Source organism: Palaemon carinicauda, chromosome 5 (genome assembly GCF_036898095.1).
Source record: "Palaemon carinicauda isolate YSFRI2023 chromosome 5, ASM3689809v2, whole genome shotgun sequence".
Classification (NCBI taxonomy): domain Eukaryota; kingdom Metazoa; phylum Arthropoda; class Malacostraca; order Decapoda; family Palaemonidae; genus Palaemon; species Palaemon carinicauda.
In genome coordinates, this window is record NC_090729.1 from 176,780,283 (window position 1) to 176,792,782 (window position 12,500).

At 31.5% G+C, this 12,500-nt stretch overlaps 1 long non-coding RNA gene across 1 annotated transcript; it reads left to right on the plus strand.

Moving 5' to 3' along the window:
* The first annotated feature begins 2,766 nt into the window (after positions 1-2,766).
* Positions 2,767-4,138, plus strand: LOC137640673 (uncharacterized). Its single transcript, XR_011044444.1, has 3 exons — positions 2,767-2,814; positions 3,024-3,185; positions 3,706-4,138. It is a non-coding gene; the product is annotated as an uncharacterized lncRNA (long non-coding RNA).
* Positions 4,139-12,500: the final 8,362 nt, after the last annotated feature.

The following is a 12,500-nucleotide window of genomic DNA, read 5'->3' on the forward strand; positions in this document are numbered from 1 at the left end:
GCACCTTAGTTACAATGAAATAAGTTTTATATATATATATATATATATATATATATATATATATATATATATATATATATATATATATATATATATATATATTATTTTTACATTACAGAAATTGAATGCTTTGTGTACTGGTGCATATACTTCTTAATGAACGAATATCATGACATCCCTGGTAACTTGATAACTACATGTCTCCTGTCAAATGTTTAATTACATGTATCATGTCAAATGTATAACTACATGCCGCATGTCATATTTTTATAATAGTCATACTTACATTGACGTGAAACTGATGCTGTAAATATATATTATATTCACAATTGAAATATCAGCGTATGTGGTACAGTATCAATAAACAGATTGTCATATTAGGGGAAATTATTTCGTTTTAATGATCGATCATGAGTTCTTGTAACTATGTATAGAGATGGGAAAGAAATTTATACCTTAATGTTGTTCTTAACATCAAATATGCGAAATAAGATTCTGTTTTGAAAGCCCAGATCAGCCATAGATTTCTGATAGACGTAAAAGAATTAGATTAAAAAAAGGGAGTAAATCCCCTGAGATGAAAATGTAATAATACAAGCAGATGATTATTAAGATATTCTTGAAGCAAGGGCTAGGTCAAACCACCAAATGACATCATTGTTGTCAACTTGCCACACACAGTGTTGCCAACTTGAAGACCAGGTCAGTGTCTCCTTGTGCAACTGGTTAACCTAAAAGATTAAATACAGAAATTGCGGTGCTAGGGATGAATGGGCTAATCACTGCATGCAAGATATGAAGAAAGAAAGAAAACTACTCTTTACTGAAATGATAGTATTAACAAAATTACCTACAGTGATATAATGAACCGTAATATTACTCCTTCGCGTCAATATATCCATTTGATAAGACGGTAAAACTCCTGAAATAAATATTGCCAGATATCTGTCGTTTTTTAGTGTAAATTTTTAACATTGTATATATATATATATATATATATATATATATATATATATATATATATATATAAATTATATAAATATATATATATATATATATATATATATATATATATATATATATATATATATATATATATATATAATTATAGTGGATCCATGCTCTCATGCTTTCAGCCACAAATAGTTACTGTTTTCAAACTAACTCTGACTCAAAAATAAAAACACAGGGTGGGGGGGAATTTGTTTTATGAAAACGGCTATGCATAACATTTATTACAAAAGGAAGATAACTTAAACCACTTGTTCATTAAAGGGCATACGCTTTCATTTCAACTCTTCTTTACATATTTATTACAATATCAAGTATTTAATTAGAATGATTTTGACGCTAATGCTCGTGAATATGCTAAATTTACTTTTAATCGTTGAATCACAAATAATTTTTAACTTTAGAGCAAGAGGACCGTCGTAGGCAAAGTTATAAAAAACAAAATAACTTGATAAAGGAGGAAACCTGAAAATAAAGATAACTCGCAAAATGAATATTTTTCCGCCTATATGCCGAGTTTAACAGTCATACTTTTTGTCTATGATTTCCAATCCTTCTCCCCTTCTGAAGTTGCTGAATCTACTCTTGATTTCACACTTATAAGACATCCATAATAATCTTCCCTTTGAGAGATGATCCCTAATAATAATAGTACATTGTATAATATATATATATATATATATATATATATATATATATATATATATATATATATATATATATATATATATATATATATATATATATATATACACACACATATATATATATATACATACATATATATATATATATATATATATATATATATATATATATATATATATATATATATATATACAGTTACCTAAAAAAATATTACATTTACTTCTTTCCTTCCAAAAATTACATTAACTAATGCAATGCATGCTTAATTAACATTTACCAATACTGTTAAGTATCCATTTATGGGCATCATTCCTTTCGAAGTTTTCAATTTGTTGGGATCTTTATAGTTTAATATTATGGATAAATCGAGAAATATATTATAGTTGTTTCAGTCACAGTAATACAATTTTATTAGGGTAATTCTTGTAAGAAGAAAATTTTAGTTGATGATGTGAGCACCTTCTGTGAAAACTGCAGGCTGCTACAGTACGATATATTTTGGACACCAACGATGAAGTTTTTATTTTTGGTTACTACAATAAGCGTGTATATATATATATATATATATATATATATATATATATATATATATATATATATATGATAAATTCTGCATATTTAAACGTGTTTCATGTTTCAAATAAGCCATATATTCTAATACATTAAATCTGGATTCTCTTAACGACCTTGGGACCTTTGAGTGATTTCGCCTCAAAACTCTGATCCCGAGATCGTTAAGAGAATCCAGACATTAATGTATTAAAATTTATGGCTTATTTGAAATTATATATATATATATATATATATATATATATATATATATATATATATATATATATATATATATATATATATATTCGACATATATGTAATAGAGCCAGATAGTGTAATTATCGGTAACGCGAACGCATAGCAGTTATAAGAAATAAGTCGACGATTCTGTAATACCTTTTATTCTCGCCCTACGTAAAGCTGTCTTTTGAGAAATGGACAAATCGACTGACCGTTGCGTTGTTACAATTGCCGCCTTCCCCTGTTTAGAGTCCTTGGTTTGACACAGCGAAGCTTTCTTCAGGCTGCCTTGGCGATATTTCGAACAGTTGGGTGGTTGGTGATAACCGGTGTACAGTGGAGGGCAGCTCCTGGTTATTGTCGGTAAGTAAGAAAACCTTTCGTTTGCTTTTAAGTTTGTAATGCTATGTTGTTTTTAGGTGTGCTGTTGAAATTTTTAAAAGTTTAAATTATTTCTGCACGGTGAAATTGCTATAATGCATGGTTTTAACATCACTTGTTGAATGATTTAAAATACTTTTTAAGATTTTCTCTATACTGACTTGATTTTACCGTTTTATTTGTGCTTTCAGAGAAAGTCCTGTGGTTCCTGGTTATCTGGATGGGCATCTTTCCCAAGAATTGGAGACAATGCATTTTCCTTGCGTGCAGACCACAATGTTTCTGAATACACAGGAGACGGACTGGTGACAACGCTGGAATAAAGTGACGTATTTTTCAATCTGAACTAAAAGGCAAGTAAAGTTTTGAAATTTGTTTTTTTGTTCAATCCCAAGCAAGCCAGTCCTCCCCGATTGGGGGCGGCGCCCCCAATTGTGGGAGGACGTTCCCTATAGCGCACGGTAGACCGTAGAGGTCTGCCGTGCGCTATAGGGAGGCTTGCTTTTTAACCACTTCGTTCAAGAAGGTCAGTGTCCAACTGTTTGTACTTTTAGTCCTAAATTTTACTTGAAGCCTGTTGATCTCAAATCTAACTTATCAGTTTTTAAAATTACTTTATTATATTAAAACTATTTATGCCAAGTCTTCAAACTAAACAAAGTTACAAAATTAATGTTTTAACTACATTGGTTTCAATACTTAATATTTATTCCAAATTTTCTAATTAATCTTGGTTTATTAATTAGAAAGTATATGCATGTATACTTTAATGAAATTGGACATTCTATTAATGATACAGGCTGCCAAGATAGTCATCTATGTAGGTATACTATACTTCTACGTGAAACTTTTCTGATACTTTATGCTTTTCAGATTGGTTGGAACGCCCTCAGAATAACTTCGACTTAAGGACTAATTTGGCTTGGTTGGATATGTTGCTGGGAATCCTGTGAAGATATAATACACTTGTATATGATACTTCTTGGAATATTACTGGAATTCCTGGGGAGATAATCGATAAATATTTGGGTAAAGATATCCATTTTATACTTTCAAAATTCTGGTTGTACTGGGAAGATTTGGGAAAATAGGCTATTGTTGGATATTGTGGTAAATGGGTTATTGACTTCCAACGAAAATATTAAAGTTGCCAATTGTTATGGCTGTATTTTTTTTTTTTAGAGGTGACAATTAACGCTGAATAATTTTATAGAATAGATTGCTGAAATTAAAATTTTGGAAATTCGGGCTTAAAAATCCTGGAAAGGTAGCCATTGTGTAACATTAAACTTATTTTGGTTGACTTTGTATATCTTTTATTATTTTATGAAAAATTTATAAACATCCTTCAGTAGATATGAGTACATATTGATCTATTCAGTTCATATTTAAGTGATTGAGAGCCACTCGGTTCATATTTAAGCGACTATTTGATTTTTTATTTTGTCTATACAAAGACTTAATTTTTTTAGTTATTTTTTTTTTCAAAGAGACTAGTAAGGCCTAAAGGCTTAATTGTATATATCAAAATAAATTACCTTCGTGATTGTTCTATTTGTATCTTTAAGCTGGTACTGTATTTTGTTTCAAATGACTTGGTGAATTTGCTTATGTTTGACAGCCTATTCTTAGTTTGTCAATCTGTCAAATTCAAGGAAATTTATTTGGTCTAAAAGAAACGGTGAATTTGCTTCGGTTTGAAAGTTTAACATTAATTTTTTAAACGGTCAAATTCAGCCAACCTTAACTTTTTTTAAAATGAAATGGTAAATATGCTTCGGTTTAAAGGTTTAATTTGGTTTAATTGGTCAAATTCGGCTTATTTTTCTTCAAAAATAATTCTGGTTAAAAATTTACATAGCATTTTAATAAGGGAAACTTCATGGCAACTTGATTTAGGTGTAAGGGAGCAGTTATATGAAAAACTGTCTACGTTATTGAACTGTAATTTAAAATGAGAGAAACGTTATTGCCTTGAATACTCGCTGATTGAAGAATAAGTAGATTAGTTTCTAAAAAAAAAAAAAATCTGACATGTGTAATGATGCAACAGTACTCGATGAAACTAATTTGTTTGAGAATTTAAGGTTCAGATATATTTAACATCCTTTATGATAATGAGGACAGTAGTGTACCATTTGGTGTTGGCTAATGCCAGGATCGTCGATCAGTTTGGTAATAGGATTGGTTAGTCTTGTAACTCTAGTTTGTGTAAATGGTTAGGGTATTGACTATTCCTGTAATTAGCTAATGTTTCATTCTAAAGTATTTTGGTTTTCGGATCTATTTTGAGTTTAAAACTTAAGAGGCTGTTAGTCTTTGGGTTGTATGTAGCGCCCATACAAAGGTTTCCTTGTACGGAGTAAGAAACTGAAGCATCAAATTTTAAACTACAATGTTTAACTAGCTAGAGCTCGCTTCGCTTATCTTCGTCTTAGGTGAATTAATATTTCTGGGTAGTAAGGAAGTTTATAAATATTGGGAGTATTGGTATTTCAAAAACTTCTTTTTTTTTTTTCAAAGATTGGAAGACTAAGAATACTGGTTACTAATCATTCAAGAAATTATGAAGTTAACCTGTTAAATAAAACGAGCATATTTGCTCTCAAGGTAGCAAATGTTACTTTGAAATCATCTTCCTTGATCAATGTTTATTTAAGGGTTCTATTGGGATATAAAACCTTAAGGTTAGAGTTCGTACCTTGGGAAAAAAACTTACAAAGATATTAAAGTGTGTATGGAGCTAACAGCGGTAGCAGTAGGTATGGAAAGACCACTAGAGTCGAGGGCAAATACTTAACGCAGTTTAAGAATTGCCTTTCAAAGCTCATTTTGTTATAAAAACAAAACATTTCAATGATTTTATAAATTGTGATCAGAAAATTCTGCATTTTTTTTATATGGACCTTTTTAAAGACTGTTCAATATTGTAGGTTCCATCCACACAACCGAAGTTTGTTCGGCGAATTTTGTATTTCATCGAACGAAGTTTGGCAAAGATTTTTAAGCTTGCGTCCATACAATGACGGTGAGCAGAGAGAGCTTGTTGACGGCAGCAAGACTGATTATGGGTTACAAGAAAATTAACATTTGTACTTGTGTATAGTTATTGCTGTGCTAGAAAAAAGGGAAGAAAATTTGATGCCGAAAATATTTGCAATGGAGGCTAAATTTGGGAAGTCGTGCATATTGTAAATACTATAGGAGTCATAAATTGAATCGGAACTAGTTTTTTTTAAATTGCATTAGAATTGATCCAAATATGTTTTACAATGTTAGCTCGAAACTATAACCTACAATCACCAACACAGTATACAATTGTATACAGGACTTCAATTCAAGGATTTCTAATCAAAGTTTGTGTAAAATTATACTCCAAACTTGCAGAGAGATCTATGAAGGCGTAAGAAAATAAGATTTCTTCGAATTGCTATAAATTTACCGCATTTCTCGCCTGTCACGTCTATGCTATCTGTGGGAAAAATATAGTTTTTGCTTCATTTCTTCTGCAATAACATTATCAATATTAGTGCCCAGAGCTATTTTAGATATCACTGCACCTCTTCATTTATTGTTGATTGTGCCAACAAAAAGTTGGGAAACTTAAAAAAATAGCTTCATGATCTCGACAAGCATAGGCCCCAGGGTTTAAATTTTCAAGAGAAATAAATTAGTTTGAGGTAATTTTCATGGTTTCAAGGTAATTCTAAGGTAATTTTGGTTTTACTAGCTTGAGATTTAAGGAAATTAGAAAAGTTTTAAGGTAATCTAAGGTCAAAAGCAGTAGCATGTAAGGTAATGGCCACATGACACATGCTTGAGTTTAAACTTTGATCGACCCTCACTTCCCAATGTCTGAAAGGGTGTTGTTTATACAACTATCAAGTATAAAGTTGCCACACGGGAGACCAATAAAACTTTTGACATGTCACATGTTTCAACTTTAAAGTAGAAGATTTAAAAAAAAAGAAAAAAAAGACATATTGGCATTGTTGAGAAATGTATCTTCGTACGTCAGGCAATGACATTCCCCCCCCCCCCCCCCCCCCCCAAGTATTTAACCACCAGCGAGCAGAGCTTTCGTGACCTAAGTAATCATACGAAAAAAAAACTATACCGAACTTTGCTCTCTGCTTCTACGCTTCTGACCAAGGTCTATAGAGAATACTTTGCTTCTGACGTCACCCACAAAGTTCGTTGAGCAAAGCTTGTGTGTGTGGACGGAGCCTAGCAATTATTGACTTTCTACTGCAGGGACAGTTTAATACCATAGCTACTATTTTATAACAATTCTAGAACTCCGAGATATTTTATTATTTCCTTCTTTTGTAAACTGATGTTTAACCAATATAGAAGGAATAACCTTGTATTAAGAGATGACACACTAGCGGACTCGGGGGTGAGGTCACCCCCCCCCCCACACCCCACCCCACCCCACCCCCCAAAAAAGATTTGTAAATCCTGGTGTTTGTACGTAAAAAAGTTTGACTGTTAAACTCAACATATGGGTGGGAAAAAAATATTGTTGTCGGATATCTTTGTTGTTTCATCCTTTATTAAGTTATTTTGATTTTTTCAAGTTTTCCTACGACGGTCCTCTTGCTCAGAAGTTAAAAGCTACTCGTGATTCATCATTTGAAAGCAAATTTATGATAGTCACGAGCATTAAGTGTAAAAACCATTTCTGTTACTTGATATTGTCATGAATATGCACAGTGGAATCAAAATGAACTCGCATCCCCTACAATAAACAATAGATTAAGTTTATTTTCTTTATTCTATTGACTTATGCAAAGCCGCTTTTGTAAAACGAATTTTCCCTCCTGTCTGTATTCTCGCGACAGAGTTAATTTGAAATCGTAAAGTATTTGTGGCTGAATGCTGAAGTCATGTTAGTAAAAATATCATAAACAGGGTTTAAACTTGAGCATGTTGCCATTACCTTAGATGCTGCTGCTTTTTACCTTAGATTAGCCTATCTTTTCCAATTTCCTTAAATTTGAGGCTAGTAAAACCGAAATTACCTTAGAATTACCTTGAAAATTTCATTGAAACTGTGCAAATTACCTCAAACTAAGGTAATTACCTTAAGATTTTAAACCCTGATTTCATAAACAGCCCTTTGATAAAAAAATTTCCGAATCGGTAATCATGCGTAATAGACAAGAGCAAGGGCAACGGAGTGATAATCGGTTCAATCCACTTGATTTATTTATTAAATTTGATTATATATATATATATATATATATATATATATATATATATATATATATATACATATATATATACATATATACATATATATGTCTATATAATCTTTATATATATATAATCTTTATATATATATATGTATATATATATATATATATATATATATATATATATAGTGTGTATATATATGTATATATATATATATATATATATATATATATAGTGTGTATATATATGTATATATAAATATATATAAATATATATATATATATATATATATATATATATATATATACATACTATATATATACATATTTATATTTATATAGTGTTATATATATATATTTATATATACATATATATACACACTATATATAAGTAGGAATAAAATAGTCAATGCTGCTATCATCTTTAATCGGGAGCTTTCGAAATAACTTATGTCATCTTCAGCCTATCTGCAATTATCATGTGTAAAATTAATAAAATTAATAAAATCATCCTAAGTACATAGTTAGGAAGATACACTTTCATGAACTGATCAACTAGCTCTAAAATCGACCAATCATAAAACTTTAAAAAAGACTTATTTCACACAACTATATAACTATATAAAAGACTCAATAACTAATATACCTAGTCACCCGCAGGAGATGATGACCACCCATCCAGACCAGCAACCCGCAGACCAGATGACCACCCATCCAGACCAGCAACCCACAGACCAAACGGATCAATGGGTCACCGATAACTGAACAGGTAAGCCCTCATTCAAGCTGGGTTTTGTCTTAAAAATGTATAAAGACTCCAAGATTCTCAGCTGGCTGACGTTACTATGTCTGTCTGTAATTTTGAAATTTTCCTTAGAAATGGCATGACCAGATTTAAATGCGTGGTCATAAATAGCTGAAGTTGGTTTCTTACTTAATGGTATATTGGTTCGTACCGATCTCCCCATGTGCTCCGAAATCCTACACTGAAGCTGTCTAGATGTGCTTCCAGTGTAGCACTCATTACAGAGTGCACATTGAAAAGTGTATATGACACCGGAACACAAGGGAGTAGGTAGACTCTCCTTATATTTAACCCTGGATAGGTACGGTCCTCGGACACCCCTTTAAGGGTATACTCGGACGCGAACGACCCCGACGCCAAAAAAAATTCTTGAAAAATCAGTTTTTGCAGTAACCTCCTTTTTTCTTTTGCCAAAAAAAACTTCAATGAATGCTTAAAACAACTGTAAAGATAAATACTACTCATCTGCAGAAAAACTATTTATTATAAATATTTTAAAAAATTAAGTAGAAAAAAAAAAAGACCTGACATAAAAATTCATAAAAAAAAAGTTTATACATATATACACAAATCCTTTTAGGAATTGATTCTTGAATGTTTAGGACACATCTTGATGTATTTTGGATGAAGTCAGACCCATGGAGGTGAAGATCTGAAATGAGAAAAAAAGGGTAACTTTTTTTGGCCAAAAAAAATTGTCCAAATTTCATGAATTTTTTTGGGTACCCAAATGAAATAGGAAGTGGCTAATTTTTTTAGGGAATAAACATATGTTATCCTAAAATAGAAATATGTAAAAAAATCTTCATTATTTTGTAAATTACATTTATATCAGGGGCCATATCTAAAGGTAATTTTTTGAGTACTTGAAAATTTTGTAAAAAAATACATATATTTAATATATAATATGATATTTATGCAGGTAAAAATACACCAAAATATCACAAATTCTATAGGGAACAAGAATATATATAGATAGGGCAGCTTACGCTTCGGATATGTCCACAAAATGGCCGCCAACCACACTGACTCAGACTCCCTAATCTGCCACTTGAAATGTAGGAAGGGTATGTCAATTTCAAGGTGTTATTTACTAATCTAATTATTATTGGATATGCATAAAAATTGTATGGCGGGTTGCTGGATAATTGTCGATTATTTTACGACTATAAAATTAAAATTCTGACCCAAAAAATTTTTTTTGAAGGGAAATAAAATCGAAAAAAAAATGTAAAACAATATTTTAGCTAAAAAAATTTGATGATATTCAATCAAAAAAAAAGTAAACAAAATTTTCCGACAAATAAACATCTAGAGGAATCATTACTCTGTGATAGTTCCTTAGTACGTAGTAATTTTGAAAGAATTGGGAAAAAACGAAAAAATGGCAATCACCGGAAAATCGAACACATACCTATATATACGCCATATCTGGCTAAAAAAAAGATAGGCATGGGTAGCCAGATCATCTAGAAACACTTTCCAACACTATAAAAATATAAGTTTTGCGACACTACTTGCCAATTCCTTACGGTAACATGACTAAGCAAAAAAAATGCAAAACAAATAAAAAGGGGCAATCGTGGAAAAATGGCCATTCTAATATACGGCATTTCAGAAAAAAAAAATTTCAGCCACGTGCTAGGCAAACCATCAAGGCATATTTTCCGACAAATAAACATATAAATGAAATATTACTCTGTGATAGTTCCTTAGTACGTAGTAATTTTGAAAGAAATGGGAAAAAACGAAAAAATGGCAATCACAGGAAAATCGAACACATACTTATATATACGCCATATCTGGCTAAAAAAAAAAATAGGCATGGGTAGCCAGATCATCTAGAAACACTTTCCAACACTATAAAAATATAAGTTTTGCGACACTACTTGCCAATTCCTTACGGTAACATGACTAAGCAAAAAAATGCAAAACAAATAAAAAGGGGGACTCGCGGAAAAATGCCCAACATTCTAATATACGGCATCTCAGATAAAAAAAAAGACATGCACGTGTTAGCCCAACCATCAAGGCACACTTTCTAACACATAAACATGAAAAAAAAATCAATAATATACGGCAATTCCTTACTACGTAGTAAATTTTTACAAATATTGAAAAAAAACAGAAATTGGCAACCGCAGTTAAATACCCAATATACCAATAACTACGTCGTATCTGACAAAAACAAAATCACGCATGGGTAGCCAGATCATCTAGACACACTTTCCAACATTAAAAAAGCAAAAGTTTTACGACACTATTTCGCAATATCTTACGGAAAAATGACTTGGCAAAAAAATTAAAAAAAATTAAAAAGGGACACTCGCGGTAAAATGCCCGACATTCTAATATACGACATCTCAGATAAAAAAAAAGACATGCACGTGTTAGCCCAACCATCAAGGCACACTTTCTAACACATAAACATGAAAAAAAAATGAATAATATACGGCAATTCCTTACTACGTAGTAATTTTTACAAATATTGAAAAAAAACAGAAATTGGTAACCGCAGTTAAATACCCAATATACCAATAACTACGTCGTATCTGACAAAAACAAAGTCATGCATGGGTAGCCAGATCATCTAGACACACTTTCCAACACTAAACAAGCAAAAGTTTTACGACACTATTTGGCAATATCTTACGGAAAAATGACTTGGCAAAAAAATGAAAAAAAAATGAAAAAGGGGCACTCGCGGTAAAATGGTCCTCGTGGTGATGAACGACATTTTAACTAAAAAAAAAAACATGCACATGGTAGCCAAACAATCCACCAAGACTTTCCACAACTGATAACCTATACAAGTTGCACCATTCTACGACAATTTCATAATACGTAATAACTTTGATAATTATGCAAACTACCTCAGAAGGGTAAACTCGGACGCGAACGACCCCGACGCGTCTCAGAAATCGGGGAAGGAGTACAGCTACAGCAATGCACATCTGGACACTATTAGAGCGTGTAGGGGAGACACCTCCTGCAGGTCGATCACCCACAAATTCAGTCACAGGGGTGAGTCACGTGAGAAAAACCTGTTTTTTTTTGACGCTCGGGGTCGCAAACGACCCACCGTACCTATCCAGGGTTAAACAGTGAGCCAACTGAGAACTTGTTAGTAAAAATTAGTTTTAAATCTATGTGGGGATAACATTTCCCCACAACACTCATAACCTCTGTTCTTAGTCTCTCCGAAACATAACCATAGTACGGAAAGGAGACATATAACTTTTTCTTACTGACTGTTTGAATTGTTAAATTTTGACTAAATTTTATCTAAAAACTTCTTGACTTATAATAGAGGTTCAGAGGGAACCCATTGGTAATAGAAAATTATTTTAGAAAATTTTCTTCCTCATGAAACCCCAGATAAGTTGAACATACATGATAACATCTATATAACAGTGTTTTTATCAAATTAATTTTGAAGATTTTTGGTTCTGAGCTTAAAAAATGAGCGTTTAGTCCTGTAAAAGTGTTTTTTTTTTTTTTTTGTTTTTTCGAAATACTGAGGTCTCAAAGGTATTATGTTTCCGAGAAACCAAGACATCGAGAAAAGGCAAAGTATCATCCTGTTCATTTTCTTTCGTAAATCTTATGTTACGATGCTTTGTATTTAAATAATCTAAAAACTGGCTTATGTGATCTAAATTTTT